Genomic DNA, 12,706 nt, shown 5'->3' with positions numbered 1-12,706 from the left:
AAAGGCAGAGCTTTTCCAATCCTTCGGAACCCAACAGATTCAGTGTACCATGCAGGGCTCTATGGTATTCCAGGCACTTGCTACTCACTCCTAAGTCATGGAGCATCAGTATCCCCTGGGAGACAGGACCCCCCAGGTGATCAGTGTGCATGTTCAGATTTGAGAAACGCTACCTACCAGACCATCTCCTTTCTGTTCAAGTTAGAATTAGGCCAAGAAAAAGTATGAAATTGTTTTAAAGCTAACATCTTTTGAGTGGTGTATGGTTGCCAGCTCTCTACTTTTTTCTCTGGTTTAAGTTCCTGAAAAAGTCTTTAACACCAAGTCCTTTGGATGACTGAGAATTGCTCTTAGTGTGCGTGGCTTGTGTCGTTCCTGCCTGGGGCCCCAGATCTGATTCTAATGTCTGGAGTTCTCAAGGTTCCCTGGGGCCCTGCTGTTTGAAGAATGTAATGTAAATGCCATTCAGTTGGACAGCGAAGGACTTATTCCTAATGAGTTTATCCTTTTCAGAGCCTGGAATCAGTTCTCATCATACAAAATGTCATGATACCATATTCTAAATTCATTAGGAAACACTGCTTCACACTCAGGACTTCTGTTTTCAACATGACAATGACCTGTCAGATATGTGACCTGTTCATTTCCCTTCTTCAAAGGTGACAATCTTTTATAAGCAAGCCAAGATTTAACAAAAATGCAGAAATTACTCAGAAAGAGGCAATTTTATTTATTTTCTTATGTTTCTAGGTTTGATTTAGACAGTCTATTATATTTCTATGGCTTGATTTCTACAATAACAGCATATGCTTTCACCATCATTTTGTTTAGAGTGAAGTAAAGATTGGTACGCTCATCGCAAGGAAGATTTCCAAATATCTACTATATACATGTGCTTGGTGAGGCCATTTTTTAAAAGGACCAGAAAGTATCTTTTAAAATGTTGCATTTTCAAATTCCCCAGGGCACCCAACTTTCTCACTGTGATACTGAAAAGGTGAGTAGGGTGTTCTATTTAATACCCTATAGTCTTATCTCTGTAGAGTTACAAAGAGGAAAAACAAGGCCGCTCTCAAAGAGTTTACAGTCTAGAGTCACATCCACAAAATTGAGAAAATTGCATATTATCTCATGATTGTGCTATGTTGCTTGAAGGTCAAAGAAGAGAAAACCCATCACTTGCTATAGGAATCTGCATCCCTAATGCGTGACTTGAACATTCCACATAAAGCTGGGCTTTTCAGTGAATGCAGGCATAGAAATAAAAAATTAGGTGTCAGCCAGCGTTTGTGTGCAGATAAACTAGCAAGTGCCTTTTCCAGCTCTTTCTGATTTCAAATATCCTCTTTCTCCCTGAGCTTAAAATTTTCATGAGGATGTCCTACTTATGACAAATACACTGCTTAGAGGCCAGGGTCCAAGTCATGGGGCTGGGGATAGAAAGAAACCCACAGGCCCTATCAGGATGCATATCACATGCACACAGACTGATAGAAGCTGGGCTTCAAGTTTTAATAATATAATAGATCCTCTGATTATCAATGGAGTACATACCCACTACAAAAAAAAAAAAAGAAAAGAAAATAGAGAAAAATAATAAGCTATTTGATTCTAATATATTAATCAGAGACAATTGCTATAAGCATTTAGGACTGGATTTTACCAGGATTTTGTGTGCATTTATACTCAAATATAAACACATGTGTTGGTATCCTGCTGTGAATTCCTGGGGCTGACTGTGGAAGAGAGAGAAGAGGAATAAGGAAGCTACAATTCAACCAGTCTTTTGGGGTTGAAGTTGCTTTGTCTTGCACCGATTTTCAATGCTATCATTTTGATGTATAGTATGGAAAGCTACCCTCTTTAGCACCATTCAGTATTCGCTTGTGTTGTCTACCCTGTTCTAGGTGAGATTTGACAAGTGTGCTCAAGGTACAAAATCAAAATGATTGCCTTAGAGTTGTTTCATGGCCTTTGGTTTAGTAAGCAAATGGAAATGGGGAATTGCTCAGTTATTTCTTTAAAGGTTTCAGATGTCTGCATCTGCTTCAATGTGAGAAAAATGTCCAGTCCTGCAAGATGTAGTTCTGATGTAGTTAATAAATAACTTTTTCACTGGGCTTGTACATCTCTTAATCCCAAATCACCTGTGTACTGCAGAATGGGACTGCTTGACTCAGAATGTATGTCTGAAAGACATTATTCTAGGCCTTGGGAAAGAGAGAAATTTATGCCAAGTATGGGCCTTGACTCATGGAACTCACTCTCCAGAAAGGGAGAGAAGGAGCATATGGGATGTGCTAATAATGAGCTTCATGATGGGTATAAATTCAGAAAAACGCAGGGGCGACTTGCCTCCGTGCCTCACTGAGGAATCCCAGTTGCTCTTTTTCATTCCCTTGGGCGTGATGCTCCCCAGGAAACCTTCTCTCTGAGTCCTAGTCAAGGCTAGAGACCCTTTCATGATACTTTCATTAGACTATGCATGTCTGTATCACTATACTTAACTCCATTTTTCTTTTCTTGTGTCTCTCTTCTTTTCTAGACTGGGAGTAAATTGAGAGCGAGGAGTAAAACATCTATTTCTGCATCCCTGGGAAACAGCATCTGGCACATAAAATTATTGAATAAATGCTAGTGGGATATATGAAATTGAGAGAAGTTCAGGAAAAGCACTTGAAGGTATCATTTTGATTTTGAGGTATCAGCAGCTTCTTCAAGAAGCCAAAATTTGAGAAAGCGGTTACAGTACAGAATGGAACTAAAGAGATGATCCAGGAGCTCAGAATGCGGTGGTGCTGAGGGTATCCATCCTCTCATCTCCAAGTGGGATGCTTGCCTTGCCTCAGTACACAGAAAAATTTGATTGATGGTTTTGGAGATAGTAGATTTACCTACTTTTCTTCAAGTTAAGATGCAAATTTCAAAGACAAGTTGATTTTAGAAACTAGCCTTTATTTAAGTAATTCAGTGAGGCTGGAGCTATAATATGTCTTTCAGAATTTTTTAAACAAATATTTTCCCCCCAAAAGTGATTTTTTTAAATAATTGAATGGTCTCCTGTCTTTTAGAGACTGTCTGTTCCAACTTCTTTTTTGCCTCCCACATTCCCTGCCCTCTTTACCACCTTTTGAGTCAACCCTTTAAAACACAAATATATTTGTAATAGGCATTCAAGAGTAGTGTGAAGCAGTTCAGCTGTGGGAGGTTTTCAGGTGGAGGGAGAAGGTCGTACTATTTGAGGAGGTCAAAGGCATTCATGAAATGCACCATATGACTTATAGGGAAACAATCAAATATTAAGTAGTGTGGGAAACACATTTCAGAACAATTCTGGAAGAGTAGGGGTTAATATATTTGAATACAAAGTGGAAAGGTTTCAGTTTACCATATAATTTCTGTCATCTTAATCATATTTATAAAGATATGATAATACTGCATTTTTATGGTCAAGTTTTTCATAAACTTGTAAAAACCCTTCAGGAACTGGTTGCTTTCTCAGTATTATCTTTAGCCTTATTATCTTCATTTTCAAATTGACACCCATATTTCTTGAGACTGTATGTGGAATACAATATTTTATTACAGAGCCAGAAAAAAAAAGTCTTCAAGTTGGAAGGGATCTTGAAATTTTCTTAACCTAATCCTGAACACATTGACTAGAAAGACAAGTGCTTGTCACAGTGCTGTAAAAAGAACATTAGTTTTATAATCAAATCATCTTGGCCATTGTCCTGCTATAATACCTACTTTTTGGATTTTCTATTAAGTAGAAATGAATTAAATCAATAAATACTTAAGTTAAATTAAAATAGTTGATTAAACATTTGAAATATTTTAACCAAGAGCCTATTGAGTTAAATATTCTAATAGATTGTAAACTTGCTTAAAGCAGGACCTGTTTTCCAGGTCTGGAAACAGTGCCTGGAACATAATAGGTGCTCTATAAAATATTTTATAATCACTGAGTTTAATAAGTTAATAGCTTTGAAGAAGTAAAACCCTTTTAGCATTAAAACCATAATGAATATCATTTAGTGTTGAATAATTTGAAGTCAATATTGTATTGACTTCTACATATCCTGATATTGTTAAAGTGCTTTGATTTTGAAGTGCCAGAAGGTCACTTGGGGGGTTCTGGTTTTATGGGTTGATGGAAATGGAGTTTACTGGGCTTTAACCTCTACTTTAAAATTTTCAGAGACAAGGAGCTTAGTCTGTATTTGTTCATACTTAGGCTTTTTATTAATGTAAGTGAGACTATTCTCCTTGTGATTCATGGGTGAAGACCAAGAAATATGATTTAATTATAGGTAGCAAAATTTTGGCAGCAAACTATCAAATAAATTCACTCATTAATCTGTCCAACCACCCATCTATTCGTAATGGTTCTGCACTGGAAGTTGGCACGACGGATGAACTAGGAAGTGTATGGTGCAGAGCGGTTCAATAAAGTCTTCCTGTTTAATATTTATTGGGCACCCTCAGTGTGCTAAGTAACCCACAGAATACAGATCAGATCACAGTTCTCACCTTCAAAAAGTTAAGACATAGCAGTTCGTAAAGTCTCTGTGGAATGAGGCAAACTGCCAAATCAAAAAAAAAAAAATCTAAAGAGTAATGACTTCAATTTTACTCTTCATTCCTGATTCTTTCTTGTTCAATCTGAAGAAATAAAGCTGAAACAGAGCAGATGGGGCATATCCAGCCTGTGTTCAGCTGAAGTAGACCCATCCACCTGCAAAGGGCTATATTGAACTGCCTTTATGGAAGAAAAACTTGATTTGTATTTTAAGAGATAATAAATTTCATCAATTTTTTAAAAGCTGGGATACAAAGTTCAAAGCAAAGTTATTCTAGACATTTGTCCCTATTTAATTAGGCAATAACCTGAGTTAGAAAAAAGTTTCATTTTTAAAGGATATTTTAAAACAACTTGAGTTTCTGAATAATTGATTAATAAATGAGGACATATTAAGAGAGTGAAATCTCCAAGCCTGTGGTGAGAGAAGGTGCCCTCCCCTTCACCCTTCAGGACAATTGTCTAAAACACAAATATATCTGTAATAGAAAGTTGGAATTAATTTATGAGCAATAAGAAACCATTGTTAACTTTCAGCACAAGATAATCTATAACAACATTGCCCAAAATGGCTCCCAGTTACTTGAAATGATTCTAGCCTACATTGAGATGTGCTGTAATTATAAAATACATGCTAGATTTTGAAGACAGAATGAAAAAAGAAATGAAAATTATCCAGCTGATCTTTTTTTATACTGATCACATGTTGAAATATATTTTGAATAAGTTGGGGTGAAGCATATGATAAAATTAATTCTTTTATTTTACCTTTTTAATGTGGCTACTAGAAAAATTGAGAATTGCATGTGTGGTTTACATTATATTTCTTTGGGGAACCAGTGTTGAATATTGAGTGAAACTTTCCCTGTTTCCCTAAAACTGATTTCTCAGACCTACAGGTAGGACAAGAAACGCTGGTCAGCCCCAGATTCCAAAGACAGCAGTCAGAAATTGGGCTAAATAACCCTCTAAATTAAGATGGGGAGGAACTATTTCTTCTACTGTCCCAGCTTCAACCAGACAGTGCACTCCCAAGGGCAATGTTTGTGGAAAGAGACTTTCCCCACTCCTTTCTGTGTGTATATTTCATCCACCTTCAAGTCAAGTGATGAGGCTTGGAGGCAGGAGTTGGGAGTAAGGACTTGAGTGAGTGTCACACCAAAGGGTGGAATTATGCATTTTGCTTCCATCCCTGGCTGAATGTGTAATGAGTTGTGGGATCTTGGGACCACACTGATAGGGCATCAGAGTGCAGTGGAGAACGAGGTGAGAGAACCATAGGGAAAGCTTGAATGTGGCTCTTGAACTGGAACATGGAGACTGATCTGTCCTTCTAGTCTAGAAATGCATGAAAACAGGAGGCTTGCTATAATAGCTTGCCTAGCAAAAGGGACTGTTCTGTAATTTTCCTATAAAGACAAGTCGAAGGGAGGTGGATCATCATTCCCAAGTCCTGTGGCCCTCTGAAAGAACAGAAGAGGACTGCTTTGATTCCCCTGGCTTCCTGTGAAGGGACACAGGGTTTGGAGGAGGGTGCAGAGGCTATTGGGTTGCCCAGGCATCCTGGCTAAGTGAGGAGATATTCCACCTCACCAAGAATGCTGTACTCCCTGTTTTCATTTTCCCCAGTGCTGCTTGTATGTGTGCGTGGGAAGGAGGGTGATGGTCAATGGAGGTCAAGGTAAAGCCTGTTGCCTGAATAATTGACTATTCTTTTTACAATATAAGCACTTAGCATTGATCCTCACCTATGAGCTCTGGTCCCAAGCCCTAGTCCCAACATCTTACTACTTCCTCACTTGTGTCACATCCCTACTCAAAGGCTATTAATGGTTTCCCATTTTCTGCAAGACAAAATTGTAATTCCTTAGAAGATAATAGTTATGACATTTGGTCTGTATCCAGCATTCTAGCCTCTCATCTGTTAGCTTCGATATTTCTGTGCTTTAACCAGATAGAACCACCAGCAACTACTTACTTTTGCTTGAAGTCATGCTTTCACTCATTCAGCAAATATATGTTATCTCTTGTGTATCAAGGCACTCTTCTAGGCATTAAGGATCTAGTGGATAAGTCAGACATTCTTCCTTTCAACACAGAGCTCACAGTCTAATTAATAAGTTTGTTTTTTTTTTTTTTGCCTTGGGGTAATTCTGTACCTGTTTCTTGAATATGTTTCTCTTCTACCATAGCTTAAATGTTACTTCCAATGCGAAGCTTTTCTTCGGATAGGATAAAAGCTATCTGGCTCTGTACTTCATATTTATGGTTTGATGGAACCTTCTATTACTCAGTTATCTCTCCACCTAGTCTAAGATCTCATTGACAGAACTGTGTTCAATCTATCTTTGGATCTACAACATCTGGCACATTATGAGTGCTTAAAAAACACATGCTAAAATGCCTCAACCTATTGTCTTTTATTTAAGTCTATCTATGTATCTTACTTTTGTATTTTCTCAGAGGTTATATAACAACCAGAGATTTGGCAAGCCAAGTTTAGTTCAGAACAGTTACACAATCAAAATATGCTTTAAAGAAGTCTATTCCAAGTGGCATTGGTTGAATGATTTAACATATTTCTTTCTGCATCTAAACAGTGAAGTCATTCCTGTCTTTTGAACAAAAAGTAGAGTACATAGCTCCCCAAATTATTCTCAAAATTAAGGATAAACAGCTGCTATGATTTTGAAAATATAAAACTATTTTGACCATCAGAGGCTCATTTCAATGCATACAAAAATAGAGCTATATATAGTTAACACAGACTTGCATGTTGCTAAGTTATAATCACTGAGTCACTGATTAAGGAGTGGCTTACATCTGGGGACTTTCTTGAAAACAAGATTTTTCACCATCAAAATGGTTATTTTCCTTTCTTCAATATTTGACAAAAACTAAAGTAATACAAGATTTCAAATGTTAACCTGTGACACTTTCAAACCTAGCGATTGAACTTTATTAATCTACTCTATTAGTGGAACTAAAATAAGTAATTATGTAGATGATTAGAGCCCTAGACAACCTCAGAATTTACAGGACACAAAAACATCAGAACGATCCCAAGCAACTGAAAGTGACATCAAAGGAGTGAGGGTCTCAGCTTCTCAAAGTGTCTGGCAGCCCAGCCTGGTATGGGGGTTGTAGAAAGAATGGGACCACAAGAAGGAAATCTTGTGAAAAGGTAGCAGCAATCTGTATATAAAATCTACCAAGTACCAACAGAATGATGGCCACATCAGGAGATGACAGCCTGGGTGGATTATGACATGAGACCACCTATCTACACATACCCCAAACCCTCTGCTCTGTACATGCCTCCTGGTTCTCAGATGCAACTCCAGAAGACTGTCAGGGAATGAATCCTGAAATGAACTAGATCTATCTTTATCCCCCGGTGCAATGGGCTTGATGTATGAATTGACTTAAAGGAAAAAAATTACATTTCTTGCCTACTTGAGTTTAAGAACTGCAGTGCAAATATATTGCACTATATTTCTCTGCATTTGTGTGTATGTCTGAAGAATATATTTCTAGAAGTAAAATACTAGGTCAAAAGATATGTATCTTTCACATTTTGGTAGGTGCAACCAAATCTCCCTCTAAAATTATATGTATTTTTATTTTTCTACTAACTATGTGTAAGAGTGCCCTTTGTTCGATGCCTTTGCCAATATTTATTAATAGCATCTAAAGATTCATTTACTTAAAATATCTCCTTTGGTGTATTTCCACTGAAATATCTCTTTTGGTTTGCTTCCAGAAAGTCCTTGCCCAAAGGTAATTGCATTTGCTCAATTTCACTCAAATCCAATGTCATTAATTCATTTTTATCATCTATTTCCTTTGCTTTGAGGACGTGTAAAATAGAGGTGGAGGGCAAGAGATTCACATTCACTAGGTGGTTACTTTGAATTGGGCACTTTATAAATAGCATTTCTCGTCCTAATAACATTATTCCAGCTGTTCTCAGTGTGGTCTCTAGACAAGCAGTGTCAGCGTCAACTGGGCCTTTTTAAAAATGCAGATTCTCAGGTCCCGCCCTAGACCTACAGCGTCGGAGTCTGTGGAGGGGCCCAGCACTCTTTTCTCTTTTTCAAGCCCTCCAGGTAATTCTAATTTACCCTAGAATTTGAGAGCCACTGCATGTGCCCATTTCATAGATGAGGAGCTGAACTGAAGGACTAAGTAGTTTGCTCAAGGTCATCAGCTGTAGACGGTTGGCCTGACTTCGGAGTCAGCACCGTGCTCCCTCCTTGTGTGGAGGTGAAGCTTAAGAGAATGAGGTATAAGACGTGCTGTTAGGGGAGGACAGTGTGGTAAAGTATGACGGAGTAGAACTCAGAGAAAACCGAGCAGCAGCAAAAGCTGGTGGATAACGATGCTGGTCAGACGATTACTGGCAGAGTAACCAGGGCTCCAAAACTAGGATGGAGGGACTGGCTTTGCCAACATATCAGTTGGGCCTGACATGGACCTTGGGCCTATGGTTCCTTTTATCCTCACAAATATGCCAGAAATGTGGAGAATAGATAGTAAGCAGGGCATATGCCCACGATTTGTGGGTTAGAATCATTGTAATCCTGAAAATATAGCTAAAGACAGAGGAAACATTGGAAGACAAATCTATCTTGTTCAAGAATTAGGGCATCTTTCAGAGATGATTATTAGCCGCTGAAATGTCTTTTTTTTTTTTTTTTAAGAAAGAGAAAATATTGCAGGTTTTGTGATAAGAAGTTTGGGTCACAGAAGTGTATGGAAACCAGAAAGTAAAGGGCTTTTCTTTTGGCAGAGGAGAAAGTTTAGTATGATTCATTTTTAAGTAAAAGAAAATAAGTTCTGTGAGATAGATTTTCCCTAACTCTCTTTGCCTGCTCACATAGACATATAACTCGAGTTATGTGCAGGGAGTAACTGGCCACTACTTATTTAATTCGGGAATGTAACTTTGGAAATGGAGTCCATTGAGTGGCTTCTTAATTTCAAGAGCCCTGTGAATCTGGAAGTAAGATAAGTACAACTTTGACTTCTTATGATGTACTTGAGTGCCCATACCAACATCTCCTAGGTTGATCTTTATGACAAGGCAGTGTTTTTCTTTTTCTGCCAAACCATAAAATAACCAGAAAAAATTTTGATCGACTTAGAGGAAAGTAATGTGGGTAGTATGGTGTTGTACAGTGGTTCTCAAACTTAAGTGTGCATCAGGATCACCTGGTAAAACATAGTTTGCTGGGCTGGACTCCCAGAGTTTCTGGTTCTTTAGGTCTGGAGTGAGGCCCAAGGATTTGATTTTCTAACAAGTTCTTTGGTGAGGCTGATACTGAGAACCACTGGTATAGGGAAAAGAGTTTGGATTTTGGAATAAGAATACCTGTGTCCCTCCCCAAGTCATAATATTTAATTTCCAAATTCCCTTGGACAAATCACTTAACTGTCCTGATTTGGCATTTCTCTTAAGTAAATTAGGCATAATGGTAACAATGCCAACTTAATAAGGTAGTCCAGAATTTTGGGGACAACTGAATGCAGTGATACAGGAAAATGTTTGTGAATATTGGTTAATAATTCTTGTGTGATGGTAACTTTATATGTCCACTTGACTGGACTAAGAGATGCCCAGATAGCTGGCAAAACACTACTTCTGGGTACATTCATGAAGGTCTTTCCAAAAGAGATTGGCATCTGAATCAGTAAGTGGAGTAAAGAAATCTGCCCCCACCAACGTGAATGCGCCCTAATGGAACAAAAAGGCAGAAGAAGATCAAAGTCTCTTGTTGAGCTGGGATATCCATCTTCTGTGCTGGGACAGCCCAGCTCCTGGTTCTCAGGCCTTCAGACTCAACCTGAATTATGTCATCAGTTTCCCTGGTTCTCCAGCTTGCAGATGGCAGATTGTGGGACTTCTCAGCCTCCATGACCATGTGAGCCAATTCCTATAATAAATCTCCTCTTATATATATTTATATATATCCTATCGGTTCTGTTTCTCTGGAGAACCCTGACAAACACAGTGTTATTTCTTCCTCTTTATTTTTATAGTTCAAAACAAAACAAGACTCCTTCATCCACAAATTTATCACCAGTTGGCTCTGCCTTGCTTTTCTCGAGGCTGATATAAGCCAAAGTAGGTGAGCAGTCTATCAGAATGATAAATTAGAAATTCTGGTAAAAAATACTGGTCTACCCAATAGCCATCTCTCCCTTTTTCTTATTAACAAAACATTAATTTTGTTCAAGGGTGAGATAGCTCAGTGCTCAAGGAAGAAGAGCCCCTCCCCTAGCCCAGGGATGTGAATCGTAATCGGTCTAGTCCATCTTAGTAACCTTGGCTTTTTCTCACATGAATAATGGTAAGAGGGCCCAGTTCATATATTCAACATACACTTATTGAGTGTTAAGCATTGTTTTTGGTGCCGGACTATAAAGATGAATGAGGGTGACTAATAGTTCCAAATGGGAGGCCTAAACTGAGCAAATAACAACACAAATAATTTTTACCATGAAATAAAAGCACTGTGTGCAGTAAGACTATATAATTGGAATTCTAAGCTGTTCTGGGGGAAGCGAGAGGAAAAGGGTATCCAGGATTCTGTAAGTAAGTGGCATGTTGAAAATTAAGGGTGGGGGAGGGTATAGCTCAAGCGGTAGAGCACATGCTTAGCATCCACAAGGTCCTGGGTTCAATCCCCAGTACCTCCTCTAAAAATAAATAAGTAAATAAATCTAATTACCTCCCTGTACCAAAAAAAAAAAAAATTAAGGATGAATAGGAGCAAAAATATTTCAGCCTTTTATAAAGGCTATGAAATGAAAAGAAGCTTGGCACATTACACAAATTCGAGATATTAAATGGGGTCAGAGCATAGAAGGTATTATAGGTTATGTTGGGAGTTTCAGGCTTCAGTCAAAGGAAAAAATGAGAAGTCACTGAAGGATTTTAGCTTTCATAACAGTATATTTGCATTGAGAAAAAAATTACTCTGAGTGCTCATGAAGAATGAACTGAAAGGGACCAGGTGGGCATGTGTGAAGCCCATTAATAGACACTGCAAAAGGAGATGGTCAGAGCTTGGACCAGAGCTGCTCAGTCCAGTATGGTAGACGTTAGCCACATGTGACTGCTGAGCACTTGAAAATGTGACTTGTCCAAATTACAATGTGCTGTAAATATAAATTACACACCAGATTCCAAAGACTTAGTAAGAAAAAAAATCTAAGTATTACATTAATAATATTTTATGTTGATGACATGTTGAAATGACAGTATTTTGGATATATTGAGTTAAATAATTATTTTATTAAATTTAACTTCACCTGTTGCTTTTTAGTTTTTTAACATGGCTACTTAAAAAGTAAAAATTACGTGTGTGACTTGCATGTGTGGATTACATTGTGTTTTATTGGACAGAGCTGACCATTGTATTGACAATGGAGATAGAAAGAAGTAGACATGTCTGAAAAATGTTTAGGAGACTAAATTGACTAATTTGATGATTAGTCAAAGAGATGGTTATCAAGATCATATCTCTATTTCTGGAATAAAAAATTGGGTGGAACTGTTAAGTAGGTATTTAAGTCAGGGCACCAGGCAGATAAGGTGGAGGAGAGGAAGGATGATCCAGAAGATGGCAGTATGCCTGCCTCCAGCATAAAGGGGCTTTACTTTTTCTTAACGAGTGCCAGCAAGAAACTGGTTAAAACCCAACAGCAGCAACTGCGCAGCAGCGACAAGGACCTAACTGTACATGACCCAACACTCATTGTAATGTAATTAACATTGCAGATTTTAGGCCCCACCATGGGTTTTTCTGTGTGCATCATGGGCAAAGACATGTGCAAAAGGGGACGAGCATGACTAAGCACTCCAGGGGCAAGAGCCATCAATCAATCAAGAGATCTCCTCTAAGTGAAGGTGTAAGACAGAGGACCAAACAAAGACCAGCATTGCTATCTGCCCTTGGATCAGCCTGCTTCCCATTTTTGAAGGTGTACTTTCCCTTTGCTAATAAATCCTTTAAAATCTTTCACTAAGCAATGCTTTGTCTCCCATCTGAATTCTTATCTTTCGGATATGACAAGAACTGGGGTCTTTTCTCTTCCCATTTTGGGGTAACAGATCCA

At 38.2% G+C, this 12,706-nt stretch overlaps 1 long non-coding RNA gene across 5 annotated transcripts in view; it reads left to right on the top strand.

Moving 5' to 3' along the window:
- LOC140696407 (uncharacterized) overlaps positions 1-12,564 on the top strand; it is a 131,356-nt gene extending 118,792 nt beyond the window's left edge. For all 5 annotated transcript variants that reach the window (XR_012072751.1, XR_012072741.1, XR_012072715.1 and 2 more), the window contains 3 exons: positions 832-997; positions 2,546-2,682; positions 12,369-12,564. This is a non-coding gene — a long non-coding RNA (uncharacterized lncRNA). The remainder of the gene's footprint in view (positions 1-831; positions 998-2,545; positions 2,683-12,368) is intronic.
- The last annotated feature ends 142 nt before the right edge of the window (positions 12,565-12,706 follow it).

This window comes from Vicugna pacos, chromosome 1 (genome assembly GCF_048564905.1).
Source record: "Vicugna pacos chromosome 1, VicPac4, whole genome shotgun sequence".
Classification (NCBI taxonomy): Eukaryota; Metazoa; Chordata; class Mammalia; order Artiodactyla; family Camelidae; genus Vicugna; species Vicugna pacos.
This window is presented reverse-complemented; position numbering and strand designations above follow the sequence as displayed.